Raw genomic sequence first — 23,873 nt, 5'->3', positions numbered from 1 at the left:
GATTTTGCACAGGGATCTGGACAGGCTGGATTGATGGCCCAAGGTCAATGGTATGAGGATCAACAAGGCCAAGTTCTGGGTCCTGCACTGGGGTCACAACAACCCTGGGCAGTGCTGCAGGCTGGAGACAGGGTGGCTGGAAAATGGCCCAACAGAAAAGGACCTGAGGGCCTGGTTGACAGAAGCTGAACATAAGCCAGCTGTGCCCAGGTGTCCAAGAAGGCCAGTGGCATCCAGGCCTGTGTGAGGAACAGTGTGGCCAGCACTGCAGTAGCCATCCCCCCCATACTCATCACGGTGAGGCCGCACCTCAAATTCCATGCTCAGTTTTGGATCCCTCATTGCAAGAACGACATGGAGGAGCTGGAGCAAGTCCAGAGAAGGGCAATGGAGTTGGAGAAGGGTCTGGAGTACAAGTGATAGGAGCACATACTGACAAGGAGTAGCTGAGGGATGTGAGGTTGTTAAGTGTGGAGAAAAGGAGGTTCAGGAGGGACCTTTTTGCTGTCTACAACTACCTGAAAGGAGAGTGTAGCCAGTGGGGGATTGGTCTCTTCTCCCAGGTAACAAAATACAGGACAATAAGAAATAGCCCCAAGTTGTACCAGTGGGGGATTAGATTGGATATTAGGAAAAATCTTTTTACAGAAAGGGTTGTCAAGCAGGCAGCTCAGGGAAGTAACAGAGTCACCATCCCTGGAGGTATTTAAAAGACATTTAGGTGTGCTACTTAGGGACAACCAGCTTGGCAGTGCAAGGTTAACAGCTGGGCTCAATGATCTTAAACTTTTTTCCAACCTAAACAATTTTATGATTCTTTTATAAACCAGAACAAATGCAAAGGCGTTGCAAGACCTGAGGAAAGGGTGGTTTTCTTTTGTATTTTACAGTATTTTTAAAGTTTCTTGAACATAAGCAATGTGTTTTACTCAGCAACATCATACCATTTGTTCCACAGTTTGAAAAACAAATGCTCCTTTTAGCCATTGCTTTTTCCAGACCATGGGAAAATACCAGCAGTGAATTTAAGATTCATGTTCCTGAAGATGTATACATGTTGTTATGATCTCAAGTATGCTACTGCTTGAGAACTTGATTACACACTTTATGACTGTTTGTGGAAACAGTGACATTTTCCTCTAAAGATGAGGATTTACTATGAGTGAAAAGGGTTGCCTTGCAGCAGCTTAACCAAAACAGAAGTTCATTATCATGGCTATTGAAAGGCTAGAAAGAGACATTTTAAAAAGCAAAAATAAGAATCATACTCTTCCCCATTTCTCTCTCCCATTACTACTCATTCCCATCTTCTGTAACATCTTGCCATCTGTATTCAAGTTCCTGTTTAGACCCCTATTTCTCATCTTATCAGTGTTTCTGACTTATATCCTCTATATTTTCTTTCTTCCTCTCAGCATCCTTTGCTCATTGCTTCTCTTCTTAGTATTTCACTTCTACATTTCTTGTGGTATTGCCTTTGGATTTCAGGCTCCTGAATCAGTTTGGTCGTAGCATTAGAGAGGTTTTATCCCCAGGTGAGCATTTGAGTAGCAAAAAACCACTAAACCTGGGCATAAAATCATCTATTATTTACAAAAACACAAAGTTCATCTGCAGGTAACATTCCCATAATAAGACCTGGAGTTCAGTTTCACAGCAAGGAATGAGAAAACATGAAGTGAAATTTGTCATCTCATATCTTTAAAATGGGGACATTTTTCTGTGTTCCCTGCAGCATAGCCTGATCTTCAGTTTAGCTTTGTTATTTTTAGAGCACATATTTTTCATCAGCTGAACATTAGTTATCCCCAGTCATGCTAAGAATTATCTAATCCTAATTTTACTCCATTTTTCTTATATTTTGAATACTTACCTACATTTTTGCAGGATTTTTCCTCCTGAAGTTGTGAACAATCCCACTACCATTCTTTCCCAGATGTTCAGATGCTTGTCTCTCAGAGAACCCACAATTCTATTGTCAGAGATTTTGTCAATGTGCTTCCACAGTCCTTTTGAGCTTTTTTTTATATATGACCTAAAACCCTAGTGCTGAAGATAGCCAGCATAAGACAAGTGCTCTGTGACATACTTATTTATCATCCCTCCAATACAAGCTGAGGCAGCAGATGCTCTCTAGAGTTTTCTCTAGGCTGATGTCTCCTGCAGGACACATGCCCAGAATCAGTGAGGACTGGAACTTTCAAAGTTCCTAAAATGCCGTGGCTTATCTAAACTTGCTTCATGATTAGCAACACTATTTAGGGATGAAGTTTCCTTTGTACTGGGTGCTGTGGTAACATAAGTAAAACATACGTACTCAATCCCAATGAAATTACATTATGGGCATAGAACAGTTGAGAAACAAATACCAAAGGCAACAACACAGCACCAGGTAGTCCAACGTGTAAGGAACAATCACTACAGACCTAGTTTTTGCCAAGGTTTCCTTTAGCCACCCCAAAAATAAAAAAGAAAAGTTTTAGAGTGTAGAGTAAGACTACATATTTGTTTAGTGGCTGGTTTCAGGAAATTCTTTTCAAGCATTGGGAGCAGTAGAAAGAAAAGCCCAAAGGTAATTGCTTGAAATAAAAAACTAGAAATGAAGATTGGAATCACTTGCAAAATAGAAGGCCAGTTTGGAGATAACATCTGAAGGTGAAGCTGAAAATACAAAAGACCAAAAAAACCAAAGCAAAATAGTTCATATTTGTTAGGAGACATGTGGATGATTGCAGGTAAAGGAGAATAGCTGATCTTAGATAATTCTATAAAGAAAGGCATGAAGATCTGAAAGTGATGACTTAGAACAAAACTTCTGTTTGATATGAATTTCCAGGTCAAAAGCCTGAACATTAGGAAACATGTTGATCAAGTAAGGATGTATAAGAAAGGGTTTGGGTGAAAAATTAAAAAGCCCAAGTTAGGCCATGGTAGACTTATGCTGGTGGCAAATACACTCAGGAATTTCTAGATGCAGGCTAACGTGTTTGTTATCAGCTATGGCAGAGGAAAATAAGTATGTTAATTGTCTGGGAAAAAAAAATCAGAAGTTAAATTCAACACTGCATAAAGGAATAGGTCCTTCTAATTTCAGTCTGTTAGTTTATATGATTCTTTTGCCTTCATTGTAAAGTATATAACTTCTAGTCTATGACTCTGACCACTGCTACATTCAATTCATGAAAATACCAAAAAGAAATAAAAAAGATGATATCTGCTGAAAAGGATCATCAGCAGATTCAGTGAGAGGGATTTTGCAAATGAGAAGCATGGCATATATTGGCAGAGATCCATTGATTCTAAGGGAAACCTGTCATTCTGTGTCAAAGCATCAGCTTCTTCCTGTTTCCAAATAAATGAAGTGTTTCTGACCCACAGGTTAACTCTGAGATTCACAGCATTCATAAAAATGTTCAGTATTCTGGCTTTCTCTGTGCCTAGATATGTATAGCAACTCACAGAAATATCTACAGATGATAAATGGACACATGGAGGGTATCTGGAAAAACTGGACAGCTCCAAAGGCTTTCAGTTGTTCCTGTTCTTTTTCTCTCTTCAAAATACCTGTCAGGATGTATGGTAGAAAACAGAAGATGCTCCTGGTAATGGGCAAATATAGTGAACCATCTGGAAAAATCTGGCCTGGCTTTTTTTTTTTCCTCTTTAACATGTACAGATTTAGAGATCAAAAAGTGTTCCATGTAAACAGAAGAGAACCATTTATAGCATACATGGTTCTGCTGTAGTATCTCTCCAAACAGCTGTAAAGCTAGTTTTTCTTGCAGTACTGGCATTTTAAAGATATTGCCTTATGAATTATCGATAAAACAATGGGGAGCAAAATTGAGATTTTTTTTTAACCCGTGGTATATTGAAAAGAGAATATTTCCCTTCAACTTAAATAATGAAGGCCCCCTACTAAAATAATCCAACTGAAAAATAAGTTAGCTGAAGATTGAATTTCATTTGTCTCTCAAAATTAATGGCCTAGTCCCAAGCATATCCAACAGTGGCCTGGAAGAAACAGAGTTGTACCACACATTTTGAAGCAAACAGGAAAACTGTCAAAAGTATCTACCTAATCAAAAGCATCTACTAAACAATAAGTATTATGACAGGGTATTTAGCAAGAATTTATGAACCAAATGAATCTGCTACTCCACAATCCTGAATGTTTTACAGTTGTCTACATCTGTGCAAAAAGATTGCAAAATGTGCAGATAAGATCACTTTGCACTGATGCTGATTACTATACAATACATAAAGCAGCAAAAAATCAACCCTTGTGTCTCCCAGTTACCCAACATGGATAACCAGTGATGTTTACTCTGTGACTGTTCTCCCTAAAACTTTAATATATTTGTAAGACTGCTATATGAAAAACACATTCCCCAATGGCATAATACTTTAAAAGATTCAACAAATAAATTAATTTAGCATGTTATGAAAGAATTAAACAATGCCAACATATTTTTACTGTTCCCATGAGAACTACTATTTTCTTATAGTCTTGCTCTTTGCCTCTCGCCAGAAGTCAAGATGGCCCCAGAGAAAGCCAGGATAAACCTGCTAGTCATTTAGTGAATGGCAATTGCCATTTCTGAGCTTACATCTGGTAGAGGCCACCTTCCTAAAAAGGACAAGACAGGGTGACATTTCTTCTGACACCAAGGGTCAGTGAGTTAACTACAAACACATTTACACCTTGTTTTAATACTGTTTTAACAAGCAGAAGCAAAATATTCATATTTTTAAATATATATTTCCTTAGTAAGGTTAAAATCCTTCTGTGATTGTTCTAGCATTTAAAATAATAATAGCAAAAAATTTTAATGGCATTTAGCTCATCCTACAAGTTTTTAAAGTGTTTTGTTCCACAGAATCATGCAAGATAATAAAATGTCTCTGTACTGCTACAAACCAATGTCACTTAGCTAAAAGAATTGGCATATTTAGGGATAAATTCTTAAATACTTTATCAGAAGTTCTAAGATATACCAGATAACATGATTCATCTTCTTACTGGTATTTTCAGAAATGCCTGTTGGTTTCTCTAGTCCAGAAAGGAAGTTTTCAATGAGCTGCTCTTGGCCCTTTGCAAACTCCCTCATCCTGAGTCCCAGGTCACAGTGCCACTGCAGAAGAGACCCATTTGCACATATGTTCTGAGAAAACAGATCTTTGGACATACTGAAATAATTTTTACAAATTCTGAGGCCAACAGAGTCAGCAGCAAAACCATCACTGACTTTAACAGGGCCTAGATTTGTCTCTGAAGTCTCTTCACTGCACAGCAACTTTGCTGGTTGACCAGAGGTGACTTCTGTGAGATGGCCACCTTGACTATCATGGTCAGAATGGCCAACACACTAGGCAGTTCACTCACAGGTAAGTGAAATTCCAACATTTTTAATTGAATGCACTGCTTAAAATAGGTAGAAATTAGCTGGGTTTGGATTTTGCAACATGTGAGGAAAGGGTCATGAGTCCATGAGGGAAGTATGCAACAACATGATTCCCCCTCCCTTACCTACTCAGCATGTATACATCAGCCAAGTGACACAGTGACATCCCATAAGTACACAGTGAAATGTGAATTAACTCATGGAAATGCTGGTTGCAAACGCATTTGTACTTTGTTCTCTAATTCACTTCAGTTTGCCTGTTGTGTTGTTGAGAAGATAGCCTTGACACAATAGTTAAACTTTTACTCAGTGTGATTCTGGCAAATAAAGGGCCTGATACATTTTCCTAAATTTTTTGAAAACTGGAGACAATGTTAAAGCTACATTTGTAATGCACTTTAGTAAAAACTAATCACAGAACCACAGGAAGTGGTGGTTCATTGCTCATGGCATCCCGAAATGATGAATACTACATTTTCTTACTTTGATTAGAGACACCAGTTGTTTTTGTAGCCCAATACACAATGGTAGGAGGAAGGTAGGAAATGAAAGCATACTGAAAACATATTACTAATATACTGTGATTTGACACACATGTCCTGGAGCTGTTGTGAACAGCCTGGTAACAAATTCTAATGTGATTCATGTCTTTTTAAAGTGATTTTGCCTTCCATTGACCGAATATACAATAATGATCAGAACTAAGTGCATGAATAGGAAGAATATCATCACAGAAAGACACGAAAATCTACAATTTCAGTTTGAAATATCACTACAAGACAATGTCAGTAATAGCAGTATGTGTATTTCCTATGCAAGAAGATGTATATGTTGCAGCTAGATGCAAAACAAGAATATTTACATTTAGAACAAAAATTACATACTTTGAGCTACACAATCACTGAAGGACTTTTCTTTGCAAAAGTAACTTCACTGCAGGAACAATAACAGAAGAATAGAGAAAGTGCTTTGAGTGCAGTCAGAGAAAAGGCAGAAAATTGATTATGTTTCAAAAACATGAACATTTTTCACTGGACACAATGTAATTAACATATGCCATATACTTGACTGCACATTTTTGAGGCACTGTAGGTTATTTCTTCCTCAGAGGAAAAAGAAATCATAATCAATGCAACAGTACATTAATCCATAAATTAGTAAAATCGGAGCACAAAAAACTTGATAAACACCACGGTGTCTTACAGAGCCAGTAAAACCTATGCATGTGAAAAAACCATGTAAGACATGATACTGCCCTTTAAAATAACTTGGGAAAGATTTTCTAAGCTATGTGATACACCAAAGCTCTAATAATTTCTTAGAAATTAACCTTCTGACTGTTTTGTACTCAGAAGCACTAGCAGCTATACATGTGGCTAGATACACAAACACCTAACTTATGGATAGGTTCTCTACTGTTGCAAAAAATAGTGCAAAGCATAGCACAAATCTCTCTGAGATAATAGTTAATAAATTTTAATAATATGAGCAATTATTTATATCTGAATATTTTGGAAATCAGGATAGCTTTGGCATTTCTGAACCACAAAAAATAATTTCCTTTGCACAGGCCTAATCAGATAGACTTCAAGTAGGCAAAATATAAACTGATAAAATCACAAATTAAAAAACAAGGACATTATGTTGTTGAATTTAGTGACCTGAGCAAGTAAAATCCCCATTAAAAGAAAATTTGTCACCAGATTTGACAAGATGGTGGTTACTAAGCACAGAATTAAATATTTTAGGCATTCATTGGAAGATTATTCTTTTCAACAGTGGCTGCATTTTTGTTATTAATTCAACAATCCAACCACAGAAAAAGTAAACAATTTAAAGTATTCCTTTGAAAAAAGGCATCAGAGAAGAAAGATGTACTAATTACTGAACATTTCTGCCTCATCCATATATGTGGCTCCTTGATTGAATCCAGCCCAGCATAAGGAAAAATAAAGAGCACAAATTAAATACACTCAGGAGAGCTGGGCTTGGCTTCATGCCCACCATCATCATAGTTAAACTCCATTTCCAAGATCCACCATAACACTTTCCTCTTAAGCTTCCTCTGGGTCACAGTGACCTTTGTTAAACGTTACAACAAGTGATAAAATGAAGACTGGGAGTACATTTGTTGTACAGTTAAAATTGAAAGGAACCAGGGGATCTGAACCAGATTGCAGATAAATATAAAATATTGCTCAGCTACATTCCTCTTTGTTCCAGATGTGTGATTTGTTACTAGTTATAACAGAAGGCAAGCTGTGTTTTGTAAAGACTAAAACCAACACATTACAGAATGCAGAAGCACCATCTATCAATTTTCTAAAAGGAAATTGCACCTGCCTGCAATCTTGTCCTCATTTGACTGAGCCCTCTGAGAAGCACAATGATTTAATGCAACAGCTCTTCACATTTGAAGGGTGTGGTTCAGCTCTGGCTTTGCAGAAATGAGTCTAAGAGTCTAAATTTAGCAGGTAGTAAAAGTTTATCCATGAAAAATAAATACAGAAAAACTCTCTTCAGGTTAACTGTGTACATCAGTGCAATTCACAGATTGTGTCCTGCCACTTCCCTGGGACTGACCCACACCAGCTGTATTTTCAGTCCTGCAGTTCTCTCAGGCAAAGTGGGCAGCAGAGCCACTGCTTTGTACCAATGCCATCCTTCTCACACTTTCAAAGACGTTGACCCCCAAGTTCTTATTAAAAAATATGGGAGTTTAGCCACGTAGCTGTAGCCCTAACAACTGGCTGTGATCAATGTAAAAGTAAACAGTTATTCAAAGTTACTCTGTTAAAATGTCCCAGTTTATCTTCAAGCAAAAATGTGAAGCTTTGTTTCTATTTGCTCTTTCCAAAAGACAAAGATAAAGGATGTAGTAAAAATAATCATACTGCAAAAGGAAACAAGGTCTGCCATTCACAACATCTCAATTCCAGAAAAAGGGAGACAGGTGACAGGGAAAAACTCATTTCATTTGTTATTACTATGGACACTGTTACAATTTTCATTCTCATCTACTCTCAGCTACTGACATTTTTTGATGATTTAACACAGTCATTACCAAAGCAAAATTTACATGGGGTTCAGTAACATTCTTGTGAGAGCAAAATTAAGTAAAACAAGGAAGAGCTGCGCATGCCGATGATGATGGTCTGGCAGCTGGGTTACACTCAGAGCCATGTACTGCAATGAATGGGGCTATTTGTGCCCCAGGGAGCTGTTCAAAAACCTGTGTTGGCACATTACCCTGCATCCCCAAGCAAACTTCAAACATACACATGCTGTCTCCAAAGCACAGCAGGAACTACCCTCAACACCAATACAGCTCAGTTCCTATCCATCACAGCTGCCCTCCCGTTCTGTGCAGGGCTCACACCAGGACAGGACCTTCTATTTTGTGTACCAGCATGTTGCCACTCTGCAGGGAGAAGTGCTGCACGCAAAATACTTGCAGGAACTCAGCAGGAGTCACTGCCTCATGCAGAGTCAAGAGACTGGCTAACAGTGGGGCTCACTGAGGAGCTGCTTCCCAAGCCCTTTGCAGCAACCCACCTGTCTCCCTCTGCAGATGCAGAGGAGCAGACTGGTTCATGGGGAAATTTGGAGCCAGATTTTGAATTCCCATTATTCTTCAGACTGTGTCATTTTCCAAATGATTTTCTGTGGAAAGAAACACACCGCTGATCACTTATTAGGGCAAGCATTGTGCTGGAAGTCTTGTGCAGAGCTACTTATTGGGGAGGCCACAAAGAGGCCTGCCAGAGGAAAAGACATGGGGCTGCTTTCAGCCTACACGAAGCAGATCCTTGAACAGGAACCAGAGAATGAGACAGTAACTCTGAGGGAATGCAGAAGTCAACCTCAAAAGATCAGGTGACTGGTGGCATCATGTACTGGTATGAAGCAAAGTCAGCCAGCTCTCACCAAACAAAAATCTCAGCAGGAACACCCAGGCAGGAACCCCTACGCTGAAGAACAAGACACCATATCCCAGTAAGATACCACATGGGCAGAAATTGCTGCATTATATAATGGTGAGCTTGGCTCCTACCTCTCTGCATGGTAGGGATTCTCAGCTCCCAAGGAGTTCACAACTTGGAGGAGCTGTGAGATGTTGCCTCTGGCCATGGGTGTGGCTTTAGCACTACCATAATTTCCTGGCTCTTCTGTCTCTGTTGTCCATGTCAAGCGTTTTGAAGTGGCACTGTTACTTATTTCTAAGCGCAGTTGCCACTGATGCTGAACAGTGATCCATTGTTCTTATTGTTGCTTCTTCACTCAGTGGTTCATAAAAACAATGCTTAAGATGCAGCTTCAGCACAGGGAGTCCTAAAACTGCCGAGTGTCAGAAGCTGGAAGAATCACTCTGTACTTGCCCTGCTTCTTGTGTTCTTGTGTTTCTCCCTGAGCACCTTCTGCTGGCTGCTATCAGGAAAAATGTGCTGAGACCTTTGGTACAAGCATGTACTGTTCCTCTTATACCCTCTCTCTGATATTTCCCCAATCAACACTAATAGCTAAGGTGCAGTTCTTTTGACTGACCACATTAATGTTCTTCTCCTGTTGTTTAAAAACTGCTTTCACAGTGTAACACCTTGATTTTCCATGTCAGCATCCTTCCCAGATTGTACTGCATTGACTGAAGTAACCACATCATGGGAGTGAAGCAATCTTTGCTTCACAAAGAAAAGCCTGAAATAAATATTGGAACATATTGATATACTCTGGTTTGGACATAACTACCTAAAAAAAATCAAACATATCCCCCCCCTCCCCCCCACCAATGGAAAAAAAAAAAAAAAGAAGACAATCCAATCTGCATTCTGTCACCAGGTTCTCACGAGGATTTACAAATTCAACAATAACAAGAGGGATTTTTGAGGAAGGGGAAAATTAGCAAAGATAAATTTTACCAGCATTTTCCAGCTTTTGACAAAATGTCAAATGGGTGTTTATTTAATTTTTTTTCCCATTTTGAAATCCTAATTTCACCAGCTGTTTTCTTTCTCCCCATGGGAAAATGAGATAAACATTTCAAAAACATAAGCAAGTGGCACTGTTTTCTACCAACAGAATTCCCCATTTCATTAAGAAATTCTGAATCAGAGGGTTTCTAATTTTTAAAAATAAAATTTAAAAAATCAGAAACTTTATTTTCAAGAAACAAGTAAACAAGAATTTTTCTTTGCTCATAAAAAAGTAAGAGTATAATGTACTATATGTGGAATAGAAAAACTAATGATCAGAGCTGAACAGCAACTCTGAATTTTAAACATATGGCAGAAGAATACATAGATTTCAAAGCAAAATAAAGCTTACTAAAATGACCTGATAATTTTGAAGGCAGAGACTTAAGATGAGAGAAATCAATACCCACAGGACCCAAATGGGCACACCAGAAAATGTGAGGACTCTGGGGAATATCTTCTATGGTTTCTGAAGGGAACTTTTCTTTAAGCTATTTAATAAAACAATTGTTCAATAGATGCTTGCCTTTCTCTTGAGTAAGAGTTATTCCCAAAGGAAACAAACCTCAATATGATTGAAAATATTTGTAAACTTATATACTTTGAACAAACAGAGGAATGTATTTACTAAGGAATAGGTAGCTTATCTATAAGGAACAACTAATGAAATATGCTGTATCATTTGTTATCACAATAAATGGCAATACTTGAATATAAAGCATATTCAATGCTTTGACACAGTATTTTTAACAGTATAACTGTAAACTGCATATGCCACACCAAATTGACTGAAAAAGGAAGATACTGTGTTATTCCTGAACTAGAAAACAAAGCTAGTTTTTAAAAAATACATGAAATTAATGACAAATTAAATCTTAAATCTTGAAAAAGGAATTCATAAATATTTCACATCCATTTAAGATTTTTTTAAACAACTAGATTTGTAAGAAAGATACTTGCAAACAGATATTACATTTGAGATTAAATTAACCAAAACTATCTCTGCATATTTAAATGCTTGCAGAGGTTTGTTTCTGGCTAACAATTCAAATCATACGTCATACCACAGTTTTGGATAAACAGTGATCAAAACATACTAGAAGAGCAATCATGAAAGGACTAAACAGAGAGAAACAATAATGATGAAATGTTGATTTGCCCCTGTATGGGAGATTAAGGAACCTGCACAGAGCGGATGTCACATTTTTTTAGCAATGCATGTACCCAAATTTGCTTTTGGCAAACATTGCTTAACTGCTGCTGTTTTTCATGAAGCCAATGAAGACTGGGTTAGATAATGAGCTGGCATGCACTTTTGAAATGTTTACTGTGTTCCTTAAAGTAAGGGGAACATGCTGGTTCTTAAACTAATTTGTTTTTTGTTGTTGGCTTCCCCCATCTCTCCCCTAGTATTCTGTTCTCCCTGTCTTTGGAATAAACAGAAAATGACTGAATCTTTTTATACTTTTTTTTTCCCCTCTTACAATTATACAACCAAAAAATCTGTAGTTTCCAAATGGCAAACAACTGAGCCATGTCAAGAGCCATGGTAATCTCATGTGTTCACTCCATTGTTAACAATGAAGGAAGGGGGATGGGGAGGACAGAATAAAATCTGTCTATTCTGGCCTAAATGCAGGACATGAACGAGGAGACATTCCACAAACAATGTAGTCTTTTTCTTCTGGCAGGGGGAGGTGATGGGGAAGATGATGGTAGCTGGACTTTTGTGGAAGGAGAAGCCGTACCCATCTTGACAGTCAATACAGCATTCAGAAAGCTTACATGGTGGGAAGAATTTCCCACCCTTTGTTAAGTAGGAACTTGATTTGAAAATGCAGTTTTTAATTAAAATTGGCACTTCCAAGCTTCATGCTGGCATCCACCATCTTGCTAAACACTGAGCTCATTTGTGGTTCCAGCAGTTTGCAAACGCAGTCTCGGAGGTGACAAATCATTTCCCATCCTGCCACCCTTACTCAATCCTACATCCCCATCTTATCACGAGTACATGGGAAATTTACTCCACTAAGACAAAGCAAGGACTGTAGGATGTGGCCTCATTTGGCTAGAATCCACAGATCCTAGTCTTTATTACTTTTAAGGCCTTATTAACAGAACAGAATTCTTCAGAAATGTTTGGAGAAAAACAGGGTCAGTTATTTTTGAGGCTTCTACATGCTTCATTTCACTCAGACATCCACAACCATCATAATGGATAGAGATTTGTTGCTTAGCTCACATTTCATTCTCTTCCCACCTATGCTCCAGACAGAATTCAAAGACAGAAATTCCAGACTATTACCACCAACAACAAAAATTTCTCGGTAGATAAGATGCAGAATTTATCTATCTGTTTCACATGGATGGACAAAATGGCTTGTTTGTTTTATTGATTTAATGAATAGATTTGCATATGTAATGCCTTCTGACTTGAGGGATCTCAAATGAAAATTCAATTTACAGGACTACTGAAGAAACCAGCAAAGCATCTTCATAGTATCTTCATCAGGAGATCACATATCATTATTTAGGACCTTTTTCTAAATAGTCCTCTGGGGGAAAAATACTAATTTTTTAAAAAGTCTATTTTTTCTAGCCATGCATATTCTGAGATGATGAATAACAGGCTGGGAGGGTAATTTTTCTGCTTTTTAAATTTTATTTGGATAGATGTCTTTACAATGGCTAACATTGTTAGGTTCACTACAAAGGATTTCACTTCATCTTACAGTAAAAGAAAAATATTATGCAAATTGCATAAAGGACTTCACAAGACTATCCAGTTCATGTGAATACTAGCTAGCAAAGCAAGCTGTTGTTGGCTTTTGAAAAATCTGTCAACAATTAAGCTCATCAAAAGGAAATTCATAAGCCGATTTAGCAGAAATGTCTCACAAAGCCTGAGCCCTGTAAGGTATATTCACGTATTTATTTCAGTTAAAGTTATATTCAAGAATTAAAGTAATTACCAAAGATCCATATATTTGTACTAAAAGCTTGCAGAATGTACAAATCCAAATATAGAAAGAACCTCAAGATTTCTAAATTACTGCAATTTGGAGTCATTTGCAGAATGATTTTCCAACAGGAATAAATCAGTGTTCCAAGCCTTCTCACATTATTCTGAGAAATATCATCTTTCAAAAAGTAGACCAAAAAATGAAATATCTAACACCTACACTCAGTGTCCACTTACCAACATACATCCTATGTACCTCTGTACAACAAAACCCAGATCTTCATTGCTGCATTTAGAACATTCTAAAGTTTTTATTTAAGCCAGAGGACAAGGTTTTAAGAGGGTTCCACAGAAAATGAGAGTTCCTCAATCTGAAACCAAAGGAAGTAATCCAACAAAAGAATATGTCTGCACTGCAAACTGTCTCTCCATCTCCCAAAATCCTATTACAGAGCACACAGAGCCTTGCAAAAAAACAGGAGTTCTTTTGTCTTGTGACTTGTCCAAACCATGCTTAGCAATCTAGAGAAGTCTCTTCAGGAAACTACAGACTTCATTATGGAAATTCTCTTTTCACTGCATGTTAATTTGATTATTTTTATTCAGAATTTTGCACGTATACACCACTTGACCAGATCTGACTCATCACACTTGCCCTGTGCTTAAGATTTTATCCTAGCTTCTTCCAGTAATGAATTTGTGTTGATTTTGTAAGATCCTGTTCATGACCTTAAAGCTAGTTCATAGGGTCAGACCTTTCATTTTTCTGTGTTCAGCTATTACTTTCTGCCACTGCTCTTCCATTATTCAACCTCCAGTCTTACAGGAATAGGACTTGGCTGATACTTATTTTTGCGAAATTCTTTGCCTTCCGATCTCAGGAATTTTGTAACTCTGTGCTTCAGAGTGTCTGATTAAATCTGCATTAGGATTCTGTCCTTAATCTAGAGTTCAGCAAATGCTTTAGCTTCGGTCTGAGGAAACTTGCAAGAACAAAAACTAAAAACATTTATGTTTTATTTGGAGAAATCTATTGAGGAGCATCTGCTACACTATCTTTCTACATTTGTAGATGACACTTACTCATTGGCTACTGTTTGTTTCCTTTTACATATGAGCACAGTGCAGATATTGCCAGAAAAAAATCAATGTTGAAGTGAATTCAAGGTTGCATGACTGTACTAGAAGTTTTAAAACTCAGTAGTAATTGTGCCATTTCTCCCCAGATAAGCAGCCCAACACTTAACTTTCTTTGACTGAGTCCAAATACTAAGATAGAAATCATATAGGTGTGAAACAAGCAATTTCCATCCCATCCTGTAAAAATACTACACATGAGCTGTACAGTTCTGATTAATCACAATACTGTTCATCGTTCCAAATCAGACTCAGTGATTTTTATAGACATCTGTTTTCTTTCACATTTACCACATACATGGATGTAGTGTCACTATTACAGAGATTTGACTCATTGAAAAACATCACAAGTCAACCACTAAATCAGTGAGGAATATGCAGCCCATCAGAAGCCATGAATAATATAAGATCCATATGGGCTTGGATAAAATTACCAAATTTGCGAGGCCATCAGGCTTTTTGCACCCTGCCTTGCTGGAGATGAGGTGGTGCTCAGCAAGCAAGCTTTCTGAGCAGCCAGCAGCCACAAAGCTCCTGGAAGCTGGTGGACATAACTATCTTCTACTCAGTCTAACTGAGGGAGCAAGAAAATACTCCTTTTGTTTAGCAATAAATATAACAATAGAAGCTACAGGCTAAAGCACGAATCAGCATGACAAGGTTGGAGGAGGAACTGGGCGGTTCAGCCTGAGGGATCTCCTCCAGAGTCAAAGACAGAAGCAGGAGTTGGACTTTGCTTGTTATAACTACTTCTTGTCAGAAGAAAGTAACACGCAGGAGAATGAGAAGACAGTCCAGAAAGGGGTTTGCAGAGGCTGGTCAACACAGCAATAGAACCCTCAAAGAAAAGCAGAAGGCTTTTGGGGAAAAGTGATAGCTGCTGGAGGACTGATCATGGCTGGGACCAGGGACAGTACAGCCATTGTGCTGGTCACAACAGGGACATGCTGTGTTAGGGCCAGCAGTACTACAGCACTACAGTACCACAGTGGAGCTGCTGCTCCTGCCTCCACAGTGCCAAACGTTCTCTTCTGCCATGACAGAGGGCCTGGGCTGCAAAAGTGGGACACCAAAGACCCAGGAAATTCACAGCTGGCTGTTCCTGCCACACTTTTTCTCCCATGATACTGCCCTGTACTATACAAGAGGATGAAGGCAGGCTCAGCTCAGCAATGCCAAGCAATAGGACAAGAGGCAATGAGCAGAAACTGAAGCACAAGGGGTTCCACTCAAACATAAGGCTGAACTTCTTTATTGTGTTGGACAGATTACCCAGAGAGGCTGTAGAGTTAGTTTCCTTCTCTGGAGATATTCAAAAGCTGTCTGGACACAGTCCTGAATAATGTGCAGCAGGGCACCCTGCTTGAGCAGGGAGGTTGGACTAGATGACCTTCAGTGGTCTTTTCCCACCTTACTGATTCTGTGTTTTACTTCGTTGCCCAGAAATGTTCTCATACCAGGAGGAGGAGTGGGCACCAAGCATATGCTTCCATTGGAACTGCTCATCAGGGTTCAAATCTGAATTCAAAGTGGGAATTCCACCTTTGGAGCACTCTCCTCTCAAGAGAGACAGCATGGTTATTACCAGCTCCAAGGCAACCAGCTGGCACATAGCAGCAGGGGACACCTGTGTACATCCTTCTCTGGAGCACTATATCCCCCATGTCCCTCCGTGGATCCAGCTGATATTTTGCAATTTGTGCTTAAAGCAACTGAAAGACTCTCACTGACTTCACTAGGTTTAGATCAGATATTTAATAGAAATTCATGATGGAGAATGGCTGACTAAAGGCTGCTGGATTTAGCAAGTATTTTTATGAAGGAATGCACAATTGCTACTTGCTGCGTACCAAAATGCATACCTGAGAAGCATAAAAGTAACAAAAAAACTTCAGGCTCCAAACCCCTATTTTATCTCTGAATTCAGGTATTTTAACCAAAGGGACAGAAAACAACCTTGAATTTCTTTTCTTTAGCTTTTCCTACTGACTTTTCTCTGAATTTTTCTGCTGTGCATCCCAAGCTGAGGTTCATCTCTCTGCCCCCAGTCAGAGTATAGTGTTGGCTACATAATTTTAAGTTATTACCTTTGTGATTATTTACTGCCATAATTTTATTTCAAAATTAGTTATTTTAATGTACTTATACTAGTACAACAGTATTCAATTTTTACAGGACACCTATTCGATATTTAAGCTGTGTGCAACTCTTGGCAGCCTACTGACATAGCAGAGAGGCCAGGTTTGCAGAAAACTGTCTCCTCCTGCAGACCTTCTAAGTATCTCATATTGAGCATACTAAAAAAAAAAATGTTAACATCTTCTGAAAACTAAGCAGTTATGAAGGAAAGAAAAAACAGATTGGAGTTACTAAAGAACAGAGAGAAGGCAAGTAATTTGTGCTAAGGCAGTCAGGAAATCACAAGCCTAGAAAGACCATGCAGAAAACTGTCTGTGTTTTGCCAGTGCTACTGAACAATACCCTACTGCCTGGCTTTTTAAATAGTTTTTAACATTTAGCCCTTTTTAAATGTGTAATTGTGTTATGGATACTAATTTCCTCAGAACTAAGTATAATTATTCTTCTAAATATTTGGTCCATCTCTATTGTAAACTCTTCTTACGACAGCTACAAAATATTGCTAATATTTTTGAGTTAATAGTGTATTTAGAAGGTCGTGTCAGGTTATTGCTGGGAGGATTAAAAGATTTTCTTTCCTCCAGAGCCCTTTGTTATAAGAAACCAAGGAAATTTAAAACAGGATTTATTCCTTAGAACCACGACAAACCAACAGAGTACCGTGGCAAGAGCATGAAGTAAGAGCACTCTGGGCCAGGAAATTTACAAAGAGAGCTTTCTTCAAACTCAAAAGTTGAGTTGAAATTTTAAAGCTCTTAATGGTTCTACATTAAGAGCAGCAAAAGACAACTGGTTTCACAGTCATTCCCACTTACAAATTCTCTTTCAAAAGACTCTGGTACAATAACTGGTAAGCTAGTGGCTGTCACTAACACAGGCAGACATTCCTGGCACATATAAGCTTCATTTGGTGCTTGTCAAGCGAAGCCCAGCTGGCTGCTCCCACTGCCACTGGCAGGAAGAAAGGATAGAGCATCCCTTCAGTGGAGAAACAGGAAAGATAGGCAGGAAGGAAGAAAATAAAAAGGAGAACCTGGGAAAGTTTGGTCTCAGATGTCAAAACAAATCCACTGACAGATATAATGGATTTTCCCAACAGATGTTACTCAGAAACAAACAAGTCTCCCAAGCCTTAGGATCATGCCTGTAGGAGGTTTTAAGTCAGGTCTGCATCTTTATAGGAGTGCTGTCATTACATTAGTCAACTGCTTAGACAGAGTAATGATGATATCAGGATGAATGGTAGGTCAATTGAAGTGGATGTGCCCTCTGACAGTTTCAGATTAGAATGCATCAGCCCTATGAAGTAATTGTGGATGTCCCAAAATCAGAAGGAATTTATTTGGACCATGCCAAAACCCCCCAAATCCTACCAAAACCAAGGCATTAGGTATTGTGGTGGCTTCCTCTTAATCTTTTAGAATGATCTCTCAAATAGAGATAGCTTAGACCTTGCTTTCTACATTACCTTATTCTGTTTACATTACCTTCTACAGTACTTTATTCTGAAAAAAATTCTATGTAGATATTTTTTTCTCTCTGTCATTAAAGTTACTTTAGCATGAGAGTGACTTCTAAACATTGCATCAAACTGGTTTTTTGAGCAACTGAAAGTAAGAGCATTGGTCACATGCTCATGTTCTACTGGAACTGGGCCTATAAATATTCTGACCATTTCCAAATGTATGTGACATGCCATAATGGATATCCTGAAAAAGAACTGATGCAACAGCACCAACAGAAATATTTACATATCGTTTTTAAAGATTTCATCAACAGGTGGCTTTCATCTACCACACAGTATTCCTAGCTTAGCTACTGCAACACTGTGAACAGATGTTTTTAGGCATCATCAATGGGATTACTCTAGAATTTGCTCATCATAAATCAGCACACTGCAATGTCCTTTGTGGTGGGCAGTTAATATATCCTGCTTCCATCGGTTCATCTATATGATAGTTCACGGGAGGATGAATGAGCTCACTCCTATTTGAGATGACAGCTTGATGCAGCATTTCAAGGCTTAGCCTAACATGCCCTTACTTGAGGTCAGCCAGCAACCAGTCCCAGAAAACATGTTTGTTAGATGTAACTGAAAACAGTTTAGCACTCGCATTAAAGTAATAATTAAACATGAACAGTGTGCCTTGATGTTGTTTAAATGAATGACACATTCCATGCCCAGAGCAGTTTTCAACCCAGTTTTGTGACAGACAAAACACAATAACTGATCCAAGAAAGAATTAATGAAAAGAGTACCAAGAGGTTAAGCAGCTATCATTCTGACTGAACCATATATTATGGTGTCTCACATATAATGTACCTCAAAAAAGAAGGTGGAGCTCAGTCACATCCAGCATGCCTCCACTAAAACAGCTGGCACAAACAAGCAGATGGGCTTGTTAGCAGCTTCCTCTTGAGAGCTGTTATATAAGCATTGAGACTGTAACAAGAAAAAGAGAAAGAAATGGAAAATAACTAGATAAAAATTTCAAGGAAAAACATTATTTATATGCATCTACCTTTGTAATTCTAACTTGGACAGAAAAAGGAAACAGAAGTTTTTTCCTCAACTGTGTAAACTCTAATTTAAAATACCTTTTCATAGAGATTTGTTTGCACAGTTTGTATCAGCTAGACATTTCCCAGAAACCCAGAGCAATTGATACTATTGACATCTGTATCCAGAAGTTTCTTTTCTCTCTCTAAACCATACTGCTAAGATGAGAACCCTAAGTCAAGTGACTCTAGACAAACTGCAAAAATCCACTAAGCAGTAGGTGAGCACTTAGAGAAATTAACTTTTATGTGGGCTGGAGGCAGCTGCAAAAATGGGGCAGGAACAAACAGGCTAGAATGCCCCATTACTTGGCCTATTTGAGTCATTAGAAATGCTCTATACTGTAAAAGAGTATCCATTTCTCCACTTAGAGTTATTAAAATAGTCTAAAAACAGGTCCAGAAGCAGAGACATATTTAAGTGACTGAATCCCAGTCTCTGGTGTGCTCCTTTCCCAGTGACATTCCCGAGGTGCCCATTTCCAGGTACACTCCAAATGGGCTGTCCTCATGTTAACAATGCTCCCCAATTTAGCATCTGCAAATGAGGCTTCTCCTTTTACACAGAGTTTAGGCATTTTCATTCAGATGAACTATACTAGAATGGCTACCTTCAGCACTGTAACATTTACTTCTTGTGTATCTAAGCTATATTCAAAAGGGCACCTGGCCACAGAACTGCTTTGTGCCTGGTCTGTGCCATGTGAGGGGACACTGGCTCACATGAACAAGAAGAGATGGCTCAGCCTCAGGCAGCTGGTGAGGTTACTGTGCCCAAGTGTCCCCCTCACTCTCCCTGAGCTGATATTTGAGCTGTTCACAAACCAGCTGCTGAACCACTGGAGTTATTTAGCTCTTTAAGAGTGGGGTAAACAGCTAGAGGTGATAACCACATTAGCTGTCTCAAGCTGGCAGTAACACATAAATCAATCAGAGGCCTCTAGGCACATTGAAATGGAATACACAGACACCAGCAAACTAAGCAGGAAGCTGCTTAAACCAGCCCTTAGGAAACACAAAGACAAGTGCAGTATAAGATTGCACACACACTCACACACACATACCACTCACAAATGGCCCCATCTCAGCCTTGGTTTTCTGCTCTTCCTCTGCTGAGAGACTTTTAACCTACCTCTCCCAGCAAAAATTCAACCACCAAGATGCCAGAGCAGGTTCCCACTGTCCTGCCCACCATCTGTACACACACACACACACCCTTTTATTTTCTTCCTTTTTAAAAAATACTATTTCATTTTCTAGATGCCTATTAGTCTCAATAAATACATCTACCTCTCCTTCCTCTGTAGTAAATATACTAAGATAGATTTTCTAGAAATCATTATTTTTCTTATCCCTCCAGAAACTGCATAGGGAAAATTCAGCAGGAACATAAGTAGGAGGGCATCAAGTACAAAACCCCAGCCCTGGATAGTGTTACATCATTCTCCTGGTGAAATGTTTTAATTCACCAAAACAGGCAAAAAATCTCAACATCTACTGACTGAAAGGTAAGAACCCTAAGGAATGCTTGATTCAACACCACAAAACAGGCCTTTTTCTGATGAAATTATACATATTCTCTACACACTTTTTTTTTCTGTAACCACAAGCAAGACAGAAAAGAAAGAGGATGAGAACACATTTCCCTCAGTTTTAAGATGTGGGCTGAACCCCACAGGGATTGATGTGGTCAGGACACAGGCAGGTGGCACAAACTCAGAAACAGACTGATAGGTTCTGTGGGTATTTCACTAGCAGAAACTAGCCCAGAAAGGATTGGCATAGAGAGAGAAAAGGTAGGTGGGAAGGCAGGCTAATGCCAGTGACACTAGAGATATCCTAAGCACTAAAGAGATATTTAAATATAATTCCTCACATTAATAGATATAATTCCCCACATTAATCTAGCCCACTAGTTCTGGTGATTCAGTTGCCTGCACAAAGAATTGTGCTATTCTGCCAAAAAGCTGCATATCTATGGAAACATATGGAGAATTTCAGCCATCACCTTATCTGCACTGATCATTTTTTTTCTTGAGATAAAAGCAGCAGCTGTAATGGCAAGAAAGTAAAAATATTATGCTTGTTCATACCTTCTTTTCATACAGTTTAGACAGCACTTCCCCTCTTCTTTATGCTCAGCACTGGCAGATAGTGTGACTTCCCTTCTAGAACCACACACACCGTGTGTACAGTTGTGTCCAACACTAACCTACAGAACCATTCTAAGGAAAAACACATAAAAGAGAAGTGTACTTAAAAATAGAGTCACAGCCACGTGCTGTACTCAGCGTGCTTAAACAGGGCACGTAATGCAGGTCAGTGTAATAACCACTCACTACTCAGGTTTCTAACATGAAGGAAGATACAGAATGGAACCATAATTCAGCCTGGAACTAATTCTGGAGTACAGCCAGACTCATGCAATCCATAAAAATTCCTGTGTCAAAATGATGTGTCCCATTGTCTTGATGCCTTGATCAAGGTTTCAAAGTTTCTCATTTTTCTCACATCTCCCACACTAACAAACTTACGGTGAACATATGTTAAACTAACTGCACCACCACTGAAGTTCTGCTCAAGAATCCACTCCTTTGAAATTTTTTAACCAGCAAATGTAGCAGTGAATGCTGTCCTTCTCTTCTGTACAAATTAAAGAGTGCCTTGAAAAGGTAGTGAAAACGCAAACATTATTGCAAAAATTCCCTTTGCCTGCAACACCTTACCAAGTTACATTCTTTACTTATCAGCCACTGATGAACTGACTACAAGAAAATAACAGTAACACCTAGCCCTCCTGTAAATAATCCTAAACACAGAGTTCTCAATGATCACGGAGGTCTTCAAAAAACAAATCACCATCCCCTTGTTATATACTTAATACTTCCACATTTTTATTCAGGTTTCCCATTGGAACAGAAACAAGGAAATCAACTTTATTAAAAGGATTTTTTTAAAGTTAATTTTCCCACCTCTTTCAGTTATTTGCATGAGAGAATCAGAATGACAATTTACCAGAGCATACGGAATATAGGTAGAATGCACAAGTACCCTGTATTTTCATGAAGTCTTTCCTAATCTCCTAAAAAAGACCCTGAAATAATAAGAAAAAACAATTCATATTGTAACACAGTAAACCTTCTTAAGATTGTTAAGTACCCTCTGCCCTCCTGGTGGGACATGGGTTCCCTCTTCCCCCAGCCATCAGATGGCAGATGCTCTCAAGCAGAGCAGCAGCAGTGCCCCTGGCAAGGGAGGAGTCTTGCTGGGAGATGTGTGCAGTGCCACACCTGCCTGCCCCGCTGGTGCACCAGCCAGGGGGGATTGGATTCCACAAGACAGGAATGCGTGGTTAGAGACCTCCAGTTCTCAGAGACTGAATACATATGAGGGCTATGATTTCTGAAGCCAAATTCTTATTAAAAACAATAGAAATTTGGGTGTACAAATCCCTCAGTCTCTGTCCAGCCAAAGCAATTCCTCTCCCCCCAGCCTCTAGCTGCTACCCATTGGTTAGCACTGCTGGTACCATTTTTTAGAAGGATTTGTTGCACAAAGAGAGAGACTTATTAAAAACAGAAAAGAATGTGTTGTGCCTCTGTAGCCAGAATCATAGTTTAAAATCTGTGTGCCGTATTTTCCTGAATGCTCAAATGATACAAAAGAGTTATAAAGCCATAGGAACCACCTAAGCTCAAGTATATGGCTGGTTTTCATCTCCAGTGATTCAAAGGAGGTATGTTTACTACTGCATCTGGCACAGCACGCTTCCAGAAGAAACATTTTAAAAAGTCATGTTTTCGTTAGTATTTTTTTTTCTTTTTAAACACTCCATTATTTATTGGTTCAAATTGGTCGTGATTTGTTTCAGTATAACAGTCTAAAACAAAAATATTTTCATCTTATTTTGTGATTATTCTCTTTTGCTATAAATAACCACTGAGTTATCAGGCTCTTTAGAGTCCTCTTTTGTCTTTCCACTTCACTCTATAGCTGGACTGACTAAAATACAAGAAGGATGGTTACTTTTTTTGAGCTAACAAGGTGTAATTGTTTTCTCTGTTCAAGGTGAAATTCACCCAGGAGAACCAGCAGCTTAGTGCATATTTGTGACCAGACCCTGAACTACTTGTACGACCATTTCTTCTATTACTTTCTATTTAAGTAATGTGAGTTCAGTTAGATATTTGTGATTTTGCCAGGAATGAAGGAGAGGAAATAAAGCAGCCCTTTAAAAACTCTCAAAGCCGCTGGAGGACAAGTCAGCTGATGAGTATGTTTATTGCTCTTAAATAATTTGGGAAGAAAAGAGGAACCATTTCAGTGTTGAGAAACCTGTTAGTGAATAGACCAGACACTAGGTAAATTCCTATGTTTTCTTTTAATTTTTTTTTTCTTCTTTGTAGATGACTATCACAGCAAGATTTTTTTTTTTCTGTTACAATTATTTCTGAGATGAACAGAGACGTCCATTGTCAAAGCAGTGTCCCAGGGTGTCAGCTGCCTGCCTGCCAGAAGCCCAAATCCGTGATATTGCAGACATCCTGCCAAGTTTCAGCCAGTGATCCAGCCATTGCCCAATGCTGTTCATGAGCACTAATAAAACTGTCAGGTGTGACTCAGACCAGACCAACCAGAAGTGACTACTGGCTCTAGGGAAGGGCTGGGGAAACAGGGACACAGGAAGTATTCTGGACAATC

At 38.8% G+C, this 23,873-nt stretch overlaps 1 long non-coding RNA gene across 1 annotated transcript in view; it reads right to left on the bottom strand.

Annotated features, from left to right (window-relative positions):
- Positions 1-23,873, bottom strand: part of LOC139589767 (uncharacterized) — a 184,239-nt gene that overhangs the window by 135,510 nt on the left and 24,856 nt on the right. The window contains exons 2-3 of the long non-coding RNA XR_011679125.1: positions 18,937-19,056; positions 8,961-9,068 (exon numbers count right to left, since the gene is read on the bottom strand). This is a non-coding gene — a long non-coding RNA (uncharacterized lncRNA). The remainder of the gene's footprint in view (positions 1-8,960; positions 9,069-18,936; positions 19,057-23,873) is intronic.

Source organism: Agelaius tricolor, unplaced genomic scaffold (assembly GCF_023055355.1).
Source record: "Agelaius tricolor isolate 1412-34295 unplaced genomic scaffold, bAgeTri1.0.p SCAF_5, whole genome shotgun sequence".
Classification (NCBI taxonomy): Eukaryota; Metazoa; Chordata; class Aves; order Passeriformes; family Icteridae; genus Agelaius; species Agelaius tricolor.
Note: the sequence above shows the minus strand (reverse complement) of the source record. Positions and strands in the feature narration are given on the sequence as shown.